Source organism: Euprymna scolopes, chromosome 25, assembly GCF_053919585.1.
Source record: "Euprymna scolopes isolate OS-2025 chromosome 25, ASM5391958v1, whole genome shotgun sequence".
NCBI classification, from domain to species: Eukaryota; Metazoa; Mollusca; class Cephalopoda; order Sepiida; family Sepiolidae; genus Euprymna; species Euprymna scolopes.
This window is the reverse complement of record NC_136506.1, coordinates 81,728,844-81,751,419: the sequence shown is the minus strand read 5'-3', so window position 1 is coordinate 81,751,419 and position 22,576 is coordinate 81,728,844. Positions and strand designations below refer to the sequence as shown.

General features: G+C 35.6%; 2 protein-coding genes across 3 annotated transcripts in view; one reads left to right on the top strand and one right to left on the bottom strand.

Moving 5' to 3' along the window:
- Positions 1 to 7,794, bottom strand: part of LOC145247464 (intersectin-1-like) — a 334,749-nt gene extending 326,955 nt beyond the window's left edge. Inside the window, exon 1 of one of the 2 annotated variants that reach the window (XM_080109259.1) lies at positions 7,429 to 7,794. The gene's annotated coding sequence lies outside the window, so the exon portion shown is untranslated. The remainder of the gene's footprint in view (positions 1 to 7,428) is intronic. The other variant, XM_080109257.1, reaches the window with a different exon arrangement.
- Positions 7,346 to 22,576, top strand: part of LOC145247466 (ferry endosomal RAB5 effector complex subunit 4-like) — a 67,742-nt gene continuing 52,511 nt past the window's right edge. The window contains exon 1 of the mRNA XM_080109261.1: positions 7,346 to 7,381. The gene's annotated coding sequence lies outside the window, so the exon portion shown is untranslated. The remainder of the gene's footprint in view (positions 7,382 to 22,576) is intronic.

Genomic DNA, 22,576 nt, shown 5'->3' with positions numbered 1-22,576 from the left:
AGGTGCTTGTTGTGTGGATTTGTACAAGGCATGATGAAGTAAAGAAAAACGAGATAAATAGAATAAATACTTTAGCCACTTATTGAGTTTTACCCCAATATTAAAAGCTATTCAGACAAAAAGAAAAACAAAGTGGGACACAAATTTTATTATGTACTTACCTGTTAGGGTTTAAAATGATAGTACACAAAATTATGCCAATTCATCATTTTTTTTTAAACTAGAAAAAACATTTTAACAGTGAAATGTCTTGTCAGCCATTTTCTGCTTATTAAGAGACATAATTCAACACCAATACCAGCCAAAAATCGTTTACCAATCTAGTTTGATTTTATTTCATAAAAACAAAAACACTGGATGAATCTGCATAAATTTCAGTGTACAACCTTTTTTTAACCTAACAAGTAATGTCAGAATTTGCAAATGGAATCTCATTGTGGCATATATAAAAACCTTTTTTTTTTCAGACGAAATAACACATGGACATTTCGAATGTGATGTTAATAAAGGATGCAAATTTAATTGTCTTTCTCAGTTGGAACTTCGTCCCGACAGTACCTGTGAGTCTCATCACGACAAGAACCCAGTTTCAGTAAAATGCAGTCCATTGTATCGGACAAATTTGATATATGGATATAGCTCCAGAATAATCTTAGCCGTAACGATATGGGGCCATTTGTATCGTAAAAAAAAAAAAAAATCAGTTTTCATTTGTACTTTCCCGCGGTTTACATAACCTGCCTGGAATATGCCAACGATAAGATGGTCTATATTCTGCATAAGTATCAAACAATCTGCTTCTGTGGATTAAATAAAGGGTTCAGTGTGAAATTTCATACCGATTCCCAGCACTTAAAGGAACAGTTAGAATCTTAAAAAGATCTCTCGGTTGGAGTAACTAAACTAACAGGAGAATGTTGGGCATCCGGTAGAATGCCCCATTTACAGCAAAAGCAAAGTAATAAGAAAATTAAAACAAAGATTCTAAAGTTCAATTCGGAATATTATTTGGATTGGGATTACTATTCTTATCTTGACAAAGTTTGGACAATGTAACCTCCGACCTTCAAATGTGTCATGCCAAACTCATGGAATTTATACAGAATCTCAAACGTTAATGAAACCTCTTATTACGAGGCATGTTTTACAATAATCAACAAAAAAAAAAAGTAGGGAAAAAATTAATATACAACAAATAAATGTTTCCAAAGGCATGATAAGTTACTCTTCATCTCTCTGGATAAGTTCTTTTGTGCGTTTTAACTTATTTTAAAACGGCTTTTTGAGTTGAAAACAAAATTAGAGTTAAATCTGTTGAGTTAGAATGAAAAAAAAATGGCAGTCTCTTTACAACCATGTTGAGCCTCAATGGTCACTCAAAAATCTGAAAATAAAAATATTGGTAGAAGACATTTTCGTTTGGTGACATTTATTGAATGTGTTTCTAACAATATTTTGTTTGATTTTCAATGTTTTGAGCGATTAACGAAGCTCGACATGGCTGCAAGGTTGGTCGGTTGTTTTTGTTTTACGGCATATCAACCTTTTTCAAGTTATTTAACGCTGAATCTAGTTATTTTGAGGAACGATTTTTAATGGAGTATATTTTTTTTTACGTCAGATTCTATTTAACCCATAGTTGGAACCCTAACAGGTACTACCACTCCGGGTCAGAGTGGACCTGGGAGCAATGGCAATTAAAGGGTGGCTCCACACTCCCCAAAGCCCGCAAGGTGGGACCTTACCATCGGATATAGTTTTAAGTCATATCCAGGACCATGGCTGCAAGGAGACCAGTTTTTTGTTTTTTAATTTAACTTCATAGATGTGGAAATAATTTTATTTTGGTCAATATCCACTGGTTGTCCAACCTGCAAAGGGTGTTTATTTCGAAAGCCGGTCTTAACATGGAGAGGTTGAAAAAGAAGAAAATGCCTTTCAGAATAAACACACCCAATCTCCCCATCTTAAGAACGACTTTCAGAATAAACAGCCCCCAACCTCCCCATGTTAAGAACGGCTTTCAGAATAAACACTCTTTGCAGGTTGGACAACCAGTGCACAATGATCTTTATTTTCATATCAAAAATCCCCGGTTCTTGTTCCATCAACTAGGTAGAAGTCTCAAGTAAAATTTAAGTATCACTCGTACAGAAGATTAAACCATCAATCTCTAGAAAACTTAGAATTGATTATAACCAGGTACTTGTATCCGTTGTGCCAGGCTAGTAGTCCGAATAATATAAATTATCAATTCATATCTTGAAATTTTCAAACAATTTCTGGTGCTTATTCAAAGAGAGATGACAGAACAATTTTTTTTAATATGTCTTTTTAAGCAAAAACATTACTTCCCACGTCCTAAATAGTAATATATCCCAAAATTATGAAAATTCACCAAGTAGAAAGTTATCTATGGTTAATAGTAATTTATGGAGAAAATTGCAGTTTTTGTATATGTTTTAGAATAGACCAAGGAGATTGCAGAGACAGGGGGCATAATACAGATTACATAGTAATGGCGTCGAACATGTTCGGACAATAGTGAAAGATTTTTTTTTACTAAAAACACAATAGCAGTTCTATTCGATCAATTTTCGTAATTTTGGGATATATTACTATTTTCGACATGACAATTCAGAAAGTGTTTTTGCTTAAAAGAACATATTTTAAAAAAATCGATCCGTCGCCTCTCTTTGTATTAGCACCCAATTTCGATTAGGAAGTTCTGATTTCCAAGTCTGACTAGATGCACCTAAAGAAGGTCGAGAATTACATCAACCGAAACCGAGCCTGAGCCTCGCTGAAACGCCATGAATATAACAAGCAAGATAATAGCAGTCCGAATAATAGATATTATCAATCCAGATCTAAACAATTCCGGGTTCATATTTTGAACTCAACTGCTATAAAACAAAATTACAGAAAAATCGTTATTATGCATGTACCTTTCACAAAAAGGATATATCATATTCCAAAATTCGCGTAAATTAATCAAGTAGTTTTAGTTTTTATAAAGAAAAGCATACTTGTGCACTTTTGCCACTGTGCTAAAATAATATTGTTTTGAAAGCCATTCTTAACATGGGGGAAGGTTTTTTGTAACTATTTGTGCTTCCACCTAACAATCTATATATCTATAAAAGTGAACGTGTCTGTATGTCTGTGTACATTTCCCTACACAATAACTCCGTCAACTTTCAGTCTACAGACTCGAAATTTGATACCCAGGGTACTGAGATTTGGGAAAATTTTTGTAATCGGTTTTCGGACAGAAATTTGGCTGTTAAGGGATCAAAGTTCAATGATTTGACCTTTGAGAACTCTACTAAACTCCTGCAACAATTTTGGATCAAAATACTTGAAATTTTAGATATAGGTTCCTTGGACAGGGATCTAACTTAATAACTTGATTTGAGCCCAAAACAATAAATGTTAAGGGGTCATAATAGGGGTCCAAGTTTTAAAAAATTTGACCTCTGCGGTCTCTACCAAATTACTAAAGACAATTTCTGGTGTAAACATTTGAAATTTTACATAAAGGGTATTCAGAGATAGGACAAGCTTTTTAATCGGTTTGGGTCGAAAATTTGAGCTACCAATATATAAATGTATGTATGTTTGCATGTCTGCCTAAAACTTTCGATAGAGGCGACGAATTTTTACAAAATCAGTATCGTTTTTAAGCTCGGCCCTTCAGACAACAAATACCAAACAATTGGCTAAAAACATTAATTTCTTCACCCTCAACTGGGCACCTTTCTACAGGGAGGGGTTGCTTTTTTGGTATTATTATACAAACACCGTGACAGCGTTAGGGTTAGGGTTAGGATTAGGGTTAGGGTTAGGTTTAGGGTTAGGGTTAGGGTTAGGGGTTAGGGTTAGGGTTAATTCGCTGTCACGGTGTTTGTATAGTTTTACCGCTTTTTTCGCCGATATTTTCGAAAGTCATCCACTCTTTTCGATTGTCTAGTCTTAATTTAAACCTATATCACTTCCGGTTTGGCGGTGGTCGTAACAGCAAAGATGTCACGTTCTTTTCCTCCTTCGCGGTACGGGTTCGAGTCTACCTTCCTACTATCACTTTTTTTTTTTTTGCTCAACACACACCTCCAAACACCCGGGCAACTCCGGGCACCCATGCTAGTTTAATAATAAAAAAAAAAGATATTGTGAAGCTTGAATTCAACATGAAAAAACTATTTAAAAACTGCGTGGTTGCAAAAGTTCAATTAAGAAAAGTATTAAAATGATTAATGTGAAATCGTTAACATTACAAAGCTGATCTCGCAAGTTTGAATTGTTGTAGATTTTTTTATTCAAGACGGTGATGTGAGACAGTCTGTTTCTGCTTACTCATAAAATTTGATATTCTTAATTAAAAAATAAACTACTTGATTAATTTACGTGATTTTTGGAATATGACAGCTTCCTTCCGTGACGAGTTACGTACACCCTACTGATTTTTTGTATTTTTACTTTTTTTAATAAGAACCCAATTACGAAACAAATATCTAGAACAGGCTGTATTCCCCCCCCCCTTTTTTTACTGCTCTTAATATATTATCGATCAGACGAAGCGAAATCGATTTCATTCATTGGAAACCTTGAGTGCGTTGAAGGTCATAAATGAAAGATATAATTTAAAATTTGATGCAAACATTGACAGATCTCTCACTTTTAAAGTAAATTAAGTATTTTTAATTAATCGCTGATTTATAATTCCACATGACGAGAAAAAACAACAAAAAAAAAGGCACAAGAAAGCATTGTCGAAAATGTAATTTCTTACTCAACAGGAAACGATAATATATTGATCAATTTCCTCCCCGAGAACGAAAAACGATAATTATATTATACTTTATATGGAAGGCTATATCGAAAGATAAAGGTTACATGGGAGTTGTATGTCTGTCTAGAAATTAGGACAAAAGTGGTTTAATAAATCTGTTTTTATTTTTAATAAAAATCTAATATTAAAAAAAAATGGTTGCTGACAAAAAAAATCACTTGGTTATGTACGTTTCCAGCGTCCCAACTTCCCTTCTGCAAAAAGACGTCATACAATCATTCGATATATAGTTTTAAAAAATTGCAATTTAAGTTGTAAAAAAAAAAAAAGTGTTTAATAATGCAACATTACTCGTTTTTCGAACCGAATAACTTTTGGCTAGGAGCTCCAGAATGCCCTTTTGGGGGGGGGGGGCTGGATTTTCCGCACATCAAAAAAAAAACCGATCTTGTGTCTAACTCTCTCCTCGTGGGGAGGCAAGTAAATAGGAACATTTTATATTAAATAAAAACACTAAAAACATATCCAATTAGGTAGAAAAGTAACTTATCTTGCCTTTGGTAACATTTATTTGTTATATATTTGTTTTTTGACAACTTTTTCGAATCTATGTGTAAAGCCAAAAATTAAATTTAATATCGATTTTAATGATTTTTTTTATATTTATTTACCTATTTTGGTACTTATGCAGAGAAGTTATCGTCCTGAAATGATAACATTATTTTGAAACCCATTCTTAACATGGGAGGAGAATGGTGTTTTGTAACTGTTACTTTCACCGTAACTAAATAAAACAGTTTTCTAATCTTGTCTCGAGGAAAATACCGGATTACCAAAAGATATCGTAAAAACTGAATTTAACTTGAAAATATTATTTAAAAAAGAAAAAAAAAAAAAAAAAAACACGGTATCCTCCTGCAGTAAACAGCAACAGCATATCTTTTTGGTTTTCTTCGTTATTGTACCTATTTACAATGCCTCCCCACGAGACAGACACCAGGGTCGTTTTTTAACGTGGAGAAAAGGTACAAAAATAAAAATTGTCTCAGTCGTGAAGGATTTCTCCTCCACTGAAAGAGAGCGAGAAATGGAAGTGCCGCATCTGAAGAACCGATACGACACTTTGATCTTCGTTATTGTAGTGAAATTCGACAAACTGATTTTTGTTTTAAGTAAAACAGTAAAACACTGAACTGTCATGTCACAGTAATGAAAATATCCAACAATTATGAAAAACGATAAGATAGAAAATTCATTTTTAATGAAAAGTTTTCGAAGACAATTTAGCGAAAATTATGTTTTGCTAAATTTTCGAAAGATTTGCACTTTTCAGAAAAATAATTATCTCTCTTTTGTTACAATTAGAATTCTCCGATTGTTTTTTGTTTTTTGCAAAACTCAAATTTCGCTAATTGTATGCGAAAATTATTTTCATTAATAATTAATTTTCTACCTTACCATTTTTCGCAATTTTTGGATTTGTTCATTACTGTGACATAATTCAGTTCAGTACATATAATTGGTTTCGCTTGAATTTAATTTACTACTTCAGTTTTCGAATTTCGCTACATTAACGAAGAACCATTCTATTTTTATTATTATTATAGTCTTGAATTATATAACCACCTTCTTCCCTAAATCTAAGTGTTTTTATTATCTCCCATTAAATTCATTATTATTATTATTATTATTATTATTCGTAGTTAGCAAAAAAATTAAATAAATAAATTCCCTATTAACTTATGCAGATTGCGAATATGGACCCTACTATTTTTAATTAGATAGAATTTTCAAATTAAATTCAACTTTCATGGTATCTTTTGTTTATTAAATTTTTAGGTGAAAGTACAGAATAGTTGATCGGTTTCTAAATGATAACATTATTTACGTTCCGTATTCTGCATAATTACCAAAAAAAAAATCGATATTAAATTAAATCTTTATTTAATAGATTAGACATTAGAATACGTTGGAATGTAATTTTCAAAATTGAATGGCGTCTTTTGAAAGGAGAATTTTAGACGGAAAACTTAACCCGAAATTTTATTTTTATTTCATACGCTACAACAGGACACTTAATTTGCACTTTTAGCGGTATTTGAGGTCGCTGACAGCGAATCTGATAATCAAACCCGTCGCAAATTTACCGTTTGCATGGTATGAACCCCTAGACCCAGGTCGGTGTTCTGTTGTAGCGTAAGTTAACATTTACACACAAAAAAACGGGGGGAGGGGGCAGATAAGTGCACAGTAATTCAAATTTGCGAGATCAACTTGTAATTTTACAGATTTCACATTAATCGCTTTAAAGCGTTTAAAAATGGGTTTCTTTTTAACAACTTAAACTACTTGATCTATTTACGTGATTTTTCGAATATGAAATTTCCGTTCCGTGACGGGTAACGTAGATAAGACATCTTTCCCTTTTTTTTTTTTTTTTCTTAATTAGGTTGAATTCTAAATAAGAAACTATATTGTCATAATAGACCCCCCCCACCCACACACACACCTCTTATTTACATCATTTCATTCCTCCCCCAATTGCAGATGAAACGCGCACGGTGACAACCAACAAGCAAGCACGATAACGTAAACAGTTTTAAATTTGTGGTATAATGCATACATAATTTTCTTACCGATTTTTCTTTCTTTTCAGTGGATGTTATCGAAACATTAAAAATGCTGCTTCCTCTCTTGTTTGAGTAGTAAGAGCTTTCGTCCTTTTTTCACAGCATTGAAAGACGTTAATAATAATAATATGCCACCGTGGACCAAGTTTTACTTGGCATCAATCAAGAATAATACATTCACAAAACCTATTGAACATCCGAAGAATTGTTACTGTTTTTTTGTTTTTGTTTTTGTTTATTTGTTCACAGTTTCCTTCGTCAATGAAGAAGAAAGTCTCATGATTTTGTTGTATCGAGCGATGAGAATCGCCATCAGCCGAAATGCATTCTGGGCGAAGTGGGCGTATATAGCGGCAATACATTAGTAGTTTCGTACTTTTTAGTTTCGTACTTTACAATTTTAATTTAATTATTATTTTATTTTTTTTTAAATAGTATTAATTTATTTATTTATTTATTTATTTAGTCGCATAAATTCATTGATGAAAATTATAAATATTTATTTACATGCTATTATTGTAGCTTTTTAAATTAATAAATAAATAAAAAAATGAACGTTAATTAATTCACGGATGAGCGTCTTAGGTTTTCTGCTTAACTCGTGTCTAACACAAAACTTGTTGTAAACAGTAATTCAATTTATTGCATAATCTAATTTAATTAAATTCTCCTGTAACCATTTCTTCTACCTGTGTTTGTGTTTCTTGCCTGCGTAACTTTGATAAGTACGCACAGATTTATTTATTATTGTTGTTATTGTGACTTTTCGATATTTAGGCCTACTAACCACTTGTTTTGACATTTTTTTTTTTCGGACTTATGTCGGTATTTAGTTCTCTCCCAATGCAAGAACCGTGACGCCAGTGTCGGAAAGTGGGATTGAGAAGTCAGCGCCCCGCCCCGCCCCGGAGGTGGGGACTCTGAATCTGCAAAAGGTGCAAGAGCAACCCCGTCGGCATTCCTCGGTGAAAGCGCCTCAGGCGATTAGCAATAAACTGACCCCTTCTCTAAAAGAGAAGGCAAAGCCTGGGAGGGTAGACCTCCTAGAACTGCACAGAACTTTCACATCCGCTGCAAAATCAACATGGATCGGATCATTACAGGAATGGTCTAATCTTTGTTGATTTTGGAAGCGTCGCTGGAAAATTTCATGGTTATTTTTAATTTTGTTATTTTTTCTTTTTAATTTTTTAAAATTTTGTTATTATCATTTTTTAATTTTTTTTTTTTTTTAATCAAATAGGGGATAATTTTCCTGCATAAATTTTACGTAAAATAATCACCAATTGCTAGACCTGATCTAGCACTAGCACTCCCACTCCAGCAGCACAGCAGTATTTTCCGGACAGACTAGCGCGCAAGTGATAAATGAGTTTGAAGTTCAAATAAGTTTTAAAGTTTAGGTGGTGTTGATGTTGCAGTGTTGCACATATTTGGCCGATTTATTATTATTATTATTTTTTTTGGGGGGGGGGTACTTATGCACTTTTGTTACCATGCTGAAATAACGTTATTATTTTGAAAGCCATTCTTAACATGGGGAGGAGAGGGTGTGTTTTATTTTTGTTTTGTTTTTTTTTCAACTATTCTGTGCTTCCACCTAACAATTTAATAATAATAAAAACGATATCGTGAAACTTAAATTTAATCTGAAAAAATATTTTAAAATAGCGCGGTATAAAAAGTGTATAAACACCTTATTTTTATTTTTTTCTTATTTTTGAAACTGTGCTAAATAACGCTTAAGTAATTTTTTATTTTATTGATTAATTTTCAGATTTTGACATTTTTTTTTGTATTCGATTTTTTTTTTTTAATTTTTAATATTTTTCTTTGTTGCTTTTTTTTGTCTTGGTTTTTCAGATTTTTTTTTTTTTCTGTAAAAAGTTAAAGCAATGCTCGTAAGTTGGGGCGTTAACGACCTGCTCTCATTGGTCAATTTTTGTTGCGTGGGTAATCTAGTGTATTCGAGGTTAACTTGGGCATTTTTTTGGTGAGTGCTCAAATCTGAGTCGGGTGGGTGGGGGTAAAGGCATGACCAGAATGCATACATTCAAAGAAGAAAATCAAGCAACGCAAAAGAACAACAAAATTTTGATGTTATGTAGTAAATTCATTACTTTTATCGAGCCTAAAACCAATTATATCACTTGGGCACAGTTTCATACAAGTAATTTGGAATTGTTTCTGAATTTTCAAGATGAGCATTCTTTATTTCTTTAGATTACTGTTCTCATCTTCAGTGTCATTTTCACAATATTTTGGTGAATGTAACCTCCGACCTCCTTCAGGTGTACCTTGTGGATCTAGGGAATGTTTCTGTCGTACTCAGGAATCTGGGCGAAATTTTGAACGGAACCCTTTATTTACTTCCTGGTGGTAGCATTCTTCCGTTCTGTCAGCCATGACTGGATAGCGGTCCTAAGTAATTTGCAATTGTATTTTTCGGTCGAACCTTCAACTTTCAGGCAGAATATCACAGACATATTGTGCAGTGGTTAGAGTACTTGGAAAAATCAATTGTAAAAGTGATTTTCTCCTGAAGGTTGATGGTTTACTTCTCAGTGTGGACGACTGAAAAATACAATTGTAAATTACTTAGGACCTCTATCCAGTCATGGCTGATGGAACAAGAGCATACTACCTCTGTGAAGTAAATAAAAGATTCCTTTTGAAATTCCGTCCAGATTCCTGAATCCGACAGAAACATTTCTGAGTTCAGTGTGAGGTTATATCAACTGAAACATGAAAATGACATTCAAAATCAGAACAGTAGTCTGAAGAATCCAAATAATACAATCCTCATCTTGAAAATTCAGAAACAATTCCATATCAAAAATCCTCGGTTCTCATTCTGAGTTTGACAAGATACACCTGAAGAAGGTCAGCGGTTACATCAACCAAAATGTGAAAATCACACTCAAGATGAGAACAATAGTCCAAAGAATCCAAATAATACATACTTTAGAATTGTAGAAATTAAAAATTAAAATTTAGACAAAACAAAAAAGTGAAAAAAAAAAATATGGAAAATTTGTCAGTAAAAATTTTTTAAAGGAAGTAAAAATGACAAAAAAATTTCAGTAAACTTTTTTCTTTTTCTTTTTTTTTTTTTTTAAGAATAAGTTTCCAGAAATAGGTGCTGGTCAGGAAGTCATTTTGCATTAATTTTGCATTACATTTTACATTAATTTAAATATAAAAGTGATAACTAGGGCTGTGACAACAGCATATTCTTTTCATTGTTTTGACTCTCGAGTATATATCCAACACAGTTAGACACAATTAATCAACAAAGAACCACATCACTCTACATAAAAACATATATGATATCAATGGATATATACAGGGGCCCAACAATATTTTTCGGACACTTTGAAAAAAGTACTTCAAGGTGGTTACTAGTGCCAAAAACTTTCGAGATTGTCAGTGCGTAGTTGAGGAGTGAAAATCCACTACTAGTGTAATCATTTTTTTTTGGTTTGGCTTTGATAATTTTAGTTTTTTGTGATTTTTGCAAAAACTTGTGCAACACTATTTTTCGGACATGACAAAAAATCCTATTTTATTAAGAGCTATGTCCATGTATATATTGCTGTATGCAAATTTTCTGCTTGTACACTTAGCTGTCATCATTAGAATCAGTTATCTGTTCTATTCTACTGGCAAAACAATTAAGTTTAATGAGGTAAATGCATTCGAAAGAAGTCGTTTGTTTGGCACGGAAAAAGCGGGAAGATAGCCTCAGCACAGAAGGATCACCATAGATTTGAAGCTGTCAAAATCAATGGTTGAATACATGATGAAGACGAACTCAAAGTGGAAAAAGAAGAGAGGATGGAAAAGATCAATTGGCAAGAGGACTGAAAGGAGAATGAAGAGGACTGTGACATGGCTTTTGACATCTGGAGAAAAAGTTACAGCAAGAAAAGTGAAGGAGAAATGTGAATTGGATGTAAATGTCCGAACAGTACAAAGAATGCTGCATAGGATTGGTTTGAAGTATGCAAAGGCTAAGAAAATAATTACACGAACAAAGAAACCCAAAGGAGCAAGACTGGAGTGTGCTAAAAGGTGGTTAACAAAGCATGTTGACTTTAAGAAGGTTATATTTATAGATGAGATGCATTTCAAGTTTGATGGGCCCGATGAATAGTGTACTTGGTCGAGAAGGGGTGAACCTGTTGTACTGAACAAACGACAGATGGGAGGAGGAGGAGTTATGGTTTGGGGTATGATCTTTACTAATAGAAATATATGGTTGGAGTGGTTAAAAGAACGGCAGAACAGCAAAAGCTACAAACAGTTGCTGGATGAGAAAGCCCTACCAAGGATAAGAAGAGAGATGGAGGAATAATTTCGTTCTACAGCAAGACAATTGCATGTGTCAAAATTCATGAAAGAATGGATGGCTAAAGTGAATATGACCACTTTGGAATGGCCTGCAAAAAGCCCAGATCTAAATTTAATAGAAAATGTTTGGGAAACGCTTGCACAACTTGTCTATGATGGACCTGAAATAATGAAAGAAGCTCAACTATTGGAACGAATACTAGATGCCAAAAAACAACTAATAGAAACACGTAGAGATGTTATTGCGCATATGTTTGATCATTATGAAGAGAGATTGATAAAAGTTATTGAGAAGAAAGGTGATATTACAGACTATTAACAGCCTTTCAACAATGTCTGAAAAATAATGTCACGTGTAAAAAATGATGAAAATTAAATATTTTTCCTTACCTAATCGATTTTCTTCCATTTTTATTACAGGTATTGTCTTTATATGTTTATGCTATTCTATTGAAGGAATTTCGCCACTCTATGGTCGAATACTAAAGTGTCCAAAAAATATTATCGGGCTCCTGTACCTGAGAATCAAAACAAGGAAAAGAATATGTTCTTGTCATAGCCCTAGTGATAACACACTCTAAAATTTTAAATATTGGATAAAAAGAAAAACGAATTTAAAACACAATTCTCTAGTGATATAATTAGGGTTTATCCAATTAGGTATATGGTGTGGAATATATTGTGACAGGTGAGAAGAAAGGAGCACAAACACATTTAAAAGTTGTAATAAAAGATTGTATTTCAAAGAAGAAAGAAAGAGGAAAGAAAGAGAAGAAATATGTTTTGCAAATAACTTGTATTTGTCGGAACTTATCTCAGGAGAATTATCCTTATAACACTAATTTTCTTGTGCGTTGTGTTCGCTTCACTGTATATAGAAATAGAGATGACTAGCATTGCAGCCCGGTGTTGCCCGGGTGTTTGGAGGTGTATATTGAGCAAAAAAAAAAAAAAAAGCAGTCAATTTTTTTAATTTTTGAGCCCTATTATGACCCCTTAACATTTATTGTTTTGGGCTCAAATCAAGTTATTAAGTTAGATCCATGTCCAAGGAACCTATAGCTAAAATTTCAAGTGTTTAGACCCAAAATTGTCGGAAGAGTTTGGTAGAGTTCTCAAAGGTCAAATCGTTGAACTTTGACCCCTTAATCGGCAAATTTCTGGCCCAAAACCGATTACATTGATTTTCCCAATCTCAGTACCCTGTATATCAAATTTCGAGTCTGTAGAATAAAAATTGACAGAGTTATTGCGTAGGGAAATGTACACACACACATTCACTTTTATAGATATATAGATAGATAGATTATATTATACTAGCATGGGTGCTCGGATGTTTTGCTGAGCAAAAAAAAAAAAAAAAAAAAAAAAAACGGTCAATTTTTTTTAACTTTGACCCCTATTATGACCCTGTTATATCCCGTTTTGACGGTATATAATAACATGACAAAATACGCCGAGTGGAATGCGTAACAAAAAGGTTTATTCGTACTTCGAATAAATACACAATACAAAATGGCTGCTCGCCTTGAAGTTGATATACGCGTAAATGAAGGTAAAGGAAAAAGGTAACTTAACGTGTGTGAGCGGAACGCTCGTCCTGGGCGCTTGGTTAATCCTGACTACACTTGGAGAGTATAAGACGCGAGACGGTCGGGCTAGTGTGTACCACTGAACTGACTCCAAGACAATTCAAGACGCTCTTTTATACACCATTTTGTATCCGGTGCTATCCGTAATTATGTCCCTTATAACACCTCCCCCTGAAGCTGAAATCTTCCCGATTTTAGCTTTAATATCGCTTCCGTTTAGGATCAGGACTTAAACGCCTGACGACTTTCCTTTTACGTGTGCTTTTCCTTTTGGTCAGAGTTTCCTTTGGTAAAGAATTCTGTTCAGCCCGTGCGGTATGTTCAGGGGATACATTCATGGGTCCATGTATACCCACCGGTTTTGGAATGTCAAATGTGTCGCACAACGTTTCCATTGGAATTTCCTCTGTATTTTCCGAAATTCTGGAACGGATTTGATTAACATGTCTTTTACAGACAAAACTGGGACCTTGAATAGTATAGACCATGTTCCCAATTCTTTTCTTAACAATACCGTCCACCCAATGATTTTTTCCATTCTGAAAATTTTTAAAATAAACTTTATCTCCTGGGGAATAGCACTTTACATTAAAGTTTTCTTTTCTGGTAACTTTCTTTTTATCCGGTAGAAGTCTATCGAAAATGGATCTAATTTTTCTGGCGAACATAAGTTCTGCAGGGGATGAATTTACATCATTGTTTGGATTTGGGGTTACTCTGTAGATCGCTAGAAATGTTTGTATTGTCCGCTCATCTGTGTCAATGTTCATGTTTTTCCTTAATGCCCGCTTAAACGGGTCCACAAATTTTTCTGCCAACCCATTCGACCTAGGATGGTAAATAGGCGTCGTGATGTGCTGTATATCCAGTGAGTTGCAGAATTCTCTAAATTCGTAACCTGTGAATGCTGTACCATTGTCACTCACTATGGTCTTTGGTACACCAAACCGGCTGAAAATTTCGTCAAGTGCACTTACAGTGTTCCTTGCTGTTGGATGTCTGATCTTGAATATCTCCGGCCATTTGAAGAAAGAGTCCACTACAATTAAGTAAAAAAAACCTTTTAGGGGTCCGGCATAATCAATATGCAGTCGTGACCAGGGCAAGTCCGTCTTCGGCCACAGGGTCGTTTTTACAGGCGGATCTCGGGCTGCTAACTGACATCCTTTGCACGCTTTGACACAGTTTTCCACCTCTTTATCCATACCAGGCCAATATACGTAACCTCTAATTAGGGATTTCATCCTTGAAATGCCAGGATGACCTGTGTGAAATTCGTTTAGCATTCTTTTTCGTAATACCTGTGGAATTACGATTCTATCGGCATGCATAAGCACATCTTCGCAAATGGAAAAAGGTGTAATTTCTCTTGCCATCTTATTTCTTTCCGTCCTACTTGATTTTTCATTTGCTTTATAAAAACGTCTTTTGCAGCTTCTCTTTTAATCTCTTCTAGAGTTACCGGGAGTTCACGGATCATATTGCATATTGAATTTGAGCATTCGCTTTCATCTTTAAGAGCTGCAATTACCGTCTCTTCGAAACTTTCATTTCTTTTTGGAATCAACCTTGACAGTGCATCCGCGTGTCCTAACTTTTTTGATGACACATACTCCATCTTAAACTGATAGTTTAAGAGAGTTACAGCCCATTGCTGTAGTCGATTTGCAGTATGCGTAGGGATGCCTTTCTTCGATCCAAATATCGTGATTAGTGGTTTATGATCCGTCTGTAATATGAAGTTTCGTCCATGGAGAAAACGGTTAAACTTTTTGACTCCAAATATTATTGAGAGAGCCTCCTTTTCAATCTGGCTGTAGTTTTTCTCAGCTGCAATCAAAGTTCTTGACGCGTGAGAGATTGCTTTTGTTGTTCCATCCTCATGCTTGTGGAGTAATGCAGCACCAACTCCGTAATCACTGGCGTCCGTTGCTAGTACAATCTCTTTCTCTGGATCGAAATGTGCTAATGCCAGATCTGATAGTAAACATTTCTTAATTTTCTGGAAAGCAGATTCACATTCCTTTGTCCAATTCCATCTACTGCCTTTTTTTAGTAGCTCGTTAAGAGGAGCTCTCAAATTATGTACATTAGGGATGTATATCGCATAGTATTGTACCAATCCCAGAAATGACTGTAGTTTTGATACTGAGTCTGGGGCAGGCATCTTATCAATTGCTTCGGTCCGTTGTGGATCTGGCCTTCGTCCATCTTTGTCAATTATTTGACCCAGGTATTTGATCCTTTTCATGAAGAAATCGCATTTCTCCGGACTCAATCTGAAACCAAACCCCTCTATTCTCTTAAGTACTTCTATGACGTGCTTCTTATGTTCTTGCAAATTACTGCTCTTTATCAAGATATCGTCAAGGTATGCCATCGCAAATTCCAACCCTGCGAGCATCGTATCCATTATCTGTTGAAACAAAGCAGGGGCGACCTTTAAGCCAAAAGGAAGCCTCTTTAGCTTGAAGATACCCTTGTGCGTATTAATGCACAGGTACTTTGAACATTCATCATTGACCTTGATTTGCACGTACGCGTCTGAGAGGTCTATCTTGGAAAAAATTTTTCCTCCGTTTAGTTTTGAGAATAGATCTTCTGCCGACGGAAGGGGATAATTGTGGTCCTTTAAACAGTCATTAAGGCCTGTTGAGAAGTCCGCACAGACCCTGATTTTGTTATTTTTTTTCTTCACATATACCATCGGGCTGGCCCAATCCGTATGGTCAACTTTTTCAATAACCTCTAACTGTTGAAGTCTTTCCAACTCCTTCTCGATTGCGTCCATTGATGAAAACGGTACATTTCTTTTAGGTTTGAACACTGGGGTAGCATCTTTCTTCACTTCAAATTTGGCTTCTACTTTCACACAATGTCCAAGTCCTTCAGCAAAAACCCTTGGAAATTCTGCTTTTACATCGTCCAGAAAGTCTTCCACTTGGTTTGCTTTCTCTGTGTTCAACCTATTACAAAAAGAATTAACTGGTCGCTCCCATAAGTTAAACAGGACAAACCAATCCACTCCAAACAGACTTGTGTTCCTTCCTGGAACCACGTACACTTTGGACGTGCGTGTCTGACCATCAAATTTCACGTTGCACCTCAGTTCTCCTTTAAATTCCAACTTTTTGCCGCACACACTCCTCGCCATCTTGCTGGTTTCCATTAGTTCGGGTCGACCGATCCTTCTCCAGATATCTTCATCTATGATGCTGATGTCCGAACCACTATCCAGGAGTAATGTTACAGGATGTCCATTTATGTGAACACTGACATACTTACGCCTTTCGCAACTTTTCTCTTTCCTTGTGCGAAGCGCATTCACTTTGTCAGTCTTTCGTTTTTTCTTCTGGTCACAGTACGTTCCCTTGTGGCCTTTGAACCCACATTCGTAACATATCTTATTCCTGAACCAGCAGGTCTTTTTGGTGTGTCTCGTACTTCCGCAACATTCACAATTTTGGCACTTGTGCATTCTAGGGGTCCTTTGTTCTTGGGTCTTGTACGTTCTAGTGGTCCTTTGCCTTTTTACATGTTGTACCTTGTAAACGCTTTTTTCTTCAATGCGGGTGTTGTCTCTTTTGATATTAATGAGACGTTGACATTCCTCGGTAACTTTTTGTAAAGTTATATTTGGGTCCGACTCCATAATTGTCAGGATCCGGGATCTGATATCTTTGTCCCTTGGTTCTGTGAGTCCCTGTACAAAGATTAAACATTTAAATAAATCCGCAGAAATTTCATTTAATTTAAATGATTCACATAAGCAATTTACAATACAAGCATACTCTAAATAGTCTTCAGATTCCGATTTCTGTAAATTCAAACATTTATATCTAGAGTGAAAAAGGCTATCTCTTTTATTAAATATTCTAGACAACGTATTAATTGTCTCTTCAAAGGTCACTTCCTCCGGTTTTTTGGGTAAAATTAAGTTAGCGTACTTAGTGTTTTCGTCAGTACCCAGTTTTTGGAGCAACAGTGTGACTTTTTCTTCGTCGGTCCAATCCGAACACCTCTTTGTAAAAACTGTTTCATACCTTCTATAGTATGCTGGAAATGTAACGCCAGTATCGGGAGAGTAGTGAAATTCCGACAAAGAATTTGAAATACCTTCTGCAGAAAAATTAGTTTTTTTTTCAGTTGTCGAGGTTTGAATTAATTTTTCCAAATTCTTTTGTTGAGTCGACATTTGGCGTTGAAGTATTTTTGTTTGTTCTTGTTGTGCCTCTAAAGTTTTTTGTGTCATTTCTTGCTGTTGTTGTTGCACTAAGAATTGTTGTGTCATTTTTGACTGTTCCTGAACGCTAAGAATTAGCACTTTCGTCAACTCAGCCAATTGTTCCATATTTAAAAAAAAATGTCTTTCTAAAATTTACAACAATGATTCCACAAAATTTCGTAAGTATACGTTTTTCGCCAATTAGCAACAAGTCTTGCAAGAATAAATGTTTCCACACAGTTCATACAATTTAGCAATAGTAATTCTGCCTAAACGTAATTTTACACAATAATACTTTTCAAATTTACACAACGAATAATGCCCGAAAATGAGCAAACTGTTTTTCAACAAAAATACGGTTGCACGAAAGAAAAAAAAATTAAATTATAACAATAGTCTGTTTTATTTAGAGAAAAAAAATCGTAAAAGTTCTTTCTTTTCTTCCAAAAACGTAATCCAAAGGTGCCGGGTTCGAATTCCGCCTGCGTTCCTCACATATTTTTTTCTTCAAAAAATATAAATAAAGTTCACTTTACCTTGTCAATATCTTTCAAGTACAATTTTATTACCTTTCCGTGAGTTCATATCGGAGAAATCCGTACTTTATGTAAGACAATTTCGAATAGTTCTTTGTTGTACGTGTTCAGTAACGAAATCCTTGTAAATTTGAATAGTACACAGTCCTATTAGTACGGTAATTTATCTCTGTTAAGAGATAAGAATCATCCTTGTCGCCAACTGTTATATCCCGTTTTGACGGTATATAATAACATGATAAAATACGCCGAGTGGAATGCGTAACAAAAAGGTTTATTCGTACTTCGAATAAATACACAATACAAAATGGCTGCTCGCCTTGAAGTTGATATACGCGTAAATGAAGGTAAAGGAAAAAGGTAACTTAACGTGTGTGAGCGGAACGCTCGTCCTGGGCGCTTGGTTAATCCTGACTACACTTGGAGAGTGTAAGACGCGAGACGGTCGGGCTAGTGTGTACCACTGAACTGACTCCAAGACAATTCAAGACGCTCTTTTATACACCGTTTTGTATCCGGTGCTATCCGTAATTATGTCCCTTATAACAGACCCCTTAAGATCTATTGTTTCGGGCTCAAATCAAGTTATTAAGTTAGATCCATGTGCAAGGAATCTATATCTAAAATTTCAAGTGTTTAGACCGAAAATTGTTGGAGGAGTTTGGTAGAGTTCTCAAAGGTCAAATCGTTGAACTTTGACCCCTTAACAGCTAAATTTCTGATCGAAAACGGATCACATCGATTTTTCTAAATCTCAGTACCCCATATATCAAATTTCGAGTCTGTAGACTGAAAATTGACAGAGTTATTGCGTAGGGAAATCTACACAGACACACAGACAGACAGACACACAGACACGTTCACTTTTATGAATATATAGATAGATTGATTGCTTTTATGTGTTGCTGATGCTGTTGTTGTTGTTGTTGTTGTTGTTGTTGTTGTTGTGTAGCATGATTCAAGATGTGGATTTTGTTGGCATTCGTTTCCCTGATATCTTTCTATTAAGAATTCTTTTTAGAAGCATATTTACTTAAGGGAAGGACCTTTAGTTAAAAATGAAGACAATGAAAGGAAGTCTCATTTTAACATTTAATAAACAACTTTATTTGTTATCTTCGTTAGCAACGTGAACAAGAGAGAAACGAGTTAGTAGGAGATTACAGTGTTTGTGCGCGCTTGTATCTACAGTAGTCGTGAAAAGAGTTTCTGATGTGGGGACGTAAATTAGATATCTGACAGGCCTGTTGAAAGAGAGAGACAAAAGTGTTCAATGTGTTTACGTGTTGTAGGAGCACGCATCCGATAGTAGAGACGAGGCAAGGCTTAGTATCTCGTGGTAGGAAAGAGTATGCATGTGTGAAGGGCACGTGGAAGCCAGTGAAGGTCGCCATGTTGGCTTGTTGTACTCATGTTAGTCTGGAGCCAAAAACCCCAGGTCTGCTGCTCAGCAGGGCCAGAAGAAAAGAGAGGGTTTGCCGATTTGCTTTCTATGTACTCTGTCATGTGATTGAGAGCTGGCTTGTGATTGGACAAGCTGGAGAGAAAATGGATTTCAAATCTCGAGCCGCGAGAATTAACTCCTGCTACTGTGCTTGTTGCAAGTTCGTCTGCTCCAGACCACGTGAAGGTTGCCAACGTCCCTAGATGAAAATGTTTCTATTAGAGGGCGGCAGTACTAGGGATCTATCTTCAAAAACCATTTGCACCTAGCTTAATCTCTTCATTAGGATGGTAATAGATAGAGAAAAAAAGAATTTTTGAAAAAAAGTCATTTTTGGCACGTGGGGGGCTTTTTTTACGATCTTCCCCCCCCCCCCCCCGGGGGGCCCAAAATCACCATTTGCAGCAAAAAATTTACATTATGCAAAATTGCATGCACCTAAACGTCCTAAATGGATACAAATTGGTATAGATAGTTGAGACTGATGATTTCTAGCCATTTTTGAGGCATTTTTGGGTTTATAGGATGAAAAGAAGGGCCAAAATGAGCCGAAATTTGCTCAAAATTACCCGAAATCTTAAAAAATCAGCTATTTGGCTACTATGTTACTCCTAAAACGTCCGAAATGACTATGAATGGACTTAGTTGGCTAAAACTTACATTACCCCATAATTTCTAGCCATTTTTGAGGCATTTTTGGGTTCCTAGGATAAAAAGAAGGTCCAAAATGAGCCGAAATTTGCCCAAAATTACCCGAAACTTAAAAAATCGGCTATTTGGCTACTATGTTACTCCTAAAACATTCCAAATGACTATGAGTGGACTTAGTTGGCTAAAACTTACATTACCCCATAATGTCTAGCCATTTTTGAGGCATTTTTGGGTTCCTAGGATAAAAAGAAGGGCCAAAATTCGTAATGAGTTGGCAGCAATGAATGTTTCTTGGTACTCATCCCAGAAGGAACTGCAGAATCAAGTAATGGAGAAGAAATTGTCCAAGAAACCGAAGAATGTTGATTACGTTCTCAACCTGGCTAAAACCTGCAAGCAATGGGGTGGTCCGTGTTGTTCTGTTGACGAGCTGAAAGAGGTATTGAGAAAGAATGGCGACATTGGCAAGAAAATTGTCAAAACCGAGCTTTCCTTCTACATTCACACTCACAAAGCAGATCGACTGCATCGACCTGACTTATTTAGGCTGATCAACATAGACATGTCCACTCAGCTCGAAAATCTGTCCGTTCTCTTGTCCAACGAAGACAACAGTGCAAGCCAAAGCAGCATCGCAGAAATGATATTGCCAACCAACGACGATGCCTTGAAAGTGCTGTCAGACGATCCAAAAGAACGAGAGCACCAAATCTACCAGCCTAACAAGATGTGTGTGAGTGTATGGTATGAGGGTGAACAGACAACCTGGTACATTGGTTTCTTCACTTCAATTAAGGATGATCAAACATTTGTTGTGGAGCAGCTGGTCCGGGTTGAGAAAGGTGCAAATCTGATGTGGGTTCATCCATCGTCACCCATTCTGGAGGAGGTAACCAGTGACCAGGTTCTGCGCTATAAGAATGGGAAGTTGCTCGAGGTGAAGGGAAGTTGGAACTATGAAAGAAAAAACAAATTCACACTGAAGAACAAAGATGAGATCAATAAAGAATTTGAATCATTCATAACGTATTTCAATTAATTGTTGAGATGATTTATTGTTCTATTCCAATTGTTAACTATTACTCTTTTATTAGCACCTCACAATTTTTCTAAAACTCGATGCCTATCAATGGTGACACATGTCCATCTGCAGGGATGCCAATCGACTTATGGGTAGAAATTATGGGGTAATGTAAGTTTTAGCCAACTAAGTCCACTCATAGTCATTTGGAATGTTTTAGGAGTAACATAGTAGCCAAATAGCCGTTTTTTTAAGTTTCGGGTAATTTTGGGCAAATTTCGGCTCATTTTGGACCTTCTTTTTATCCTAGGAACCCAAAAATGCCTCCAAAATGGCTAGAAATTATGGGGTAATGTAAGTTTTAGCCAACTAAGTCCATTCATAGTCATTTCGGACGTTTTAGGAGTAACATAGTAGCCAAATAGCCGATTTTTTAAGATTTCGGGTAATTTTGAGCAAATTTCGGCTCATTTTGGCCCTTCTTTTCATCCTATAAACCCAAAAATGGCTAGAAATCATCAGTCTCAACTATCTATACCAATTTGTATCCATTTAGGACGTTTAGGTGCATGCAATTTTGCATAATGTAAATTTTTTGCTGCAAATGGTGATTTTGGGCCCCCGGGGGGGGGGCACTATCGTAAAAAAAGCCCCCCACATGCCAAAAATGACTTTTTTTCAAAAATTCTTTTTTTCTCTATCTATTATCATCCTAATGAAGAGATTAAGCTAGGTGCAAATGGTTTTTGAAGATAGACCCCTAGTACTGCCGCCCTCTATTTCTATGGCGCAAACTGAATTCGAACTTGGCACACCCAGGTTATCAGTCTGCATCATTTACCTCTTAGTCACCTCCCTCCCTCCCTCCTGATTCATCATCATCATCATCATCATCACCCCCGCATGTGTCCTGCGTTGAAGGCAGAAATAGCTGGAGCTGTATTCACTTATTAGAGAATCACAGCCAAAAGAGGAAGTAGTTCGTTCATTTTTTTTTTTTTTAACAAACCACATCCTGTAAGAATTGCTGTTTTACAGGGTGGTATAGTCATGCAAATATAAGAGGTAAGTATACAGAGAGAAAAAAAAGGGCGGGAATATAGTTGCTACTTGCTATTTAAGAAGATGTTTTTTGAGAGAGGCAGAAATTTGGGAATAAATGTAATTCTTGTAATGAGTAGAAATAGTTTTTGCTCTAAACAGAAACATTCATTTTCAAATGCACGCCAATCTTATAAAAGAACCTACTTTTATAGGCTGGGACTTTTTGCTTGTGCACTGATAAAACTTCTCAAATGCACTTGTGATGTTAGGCTGTACAAGGGTGTTAAC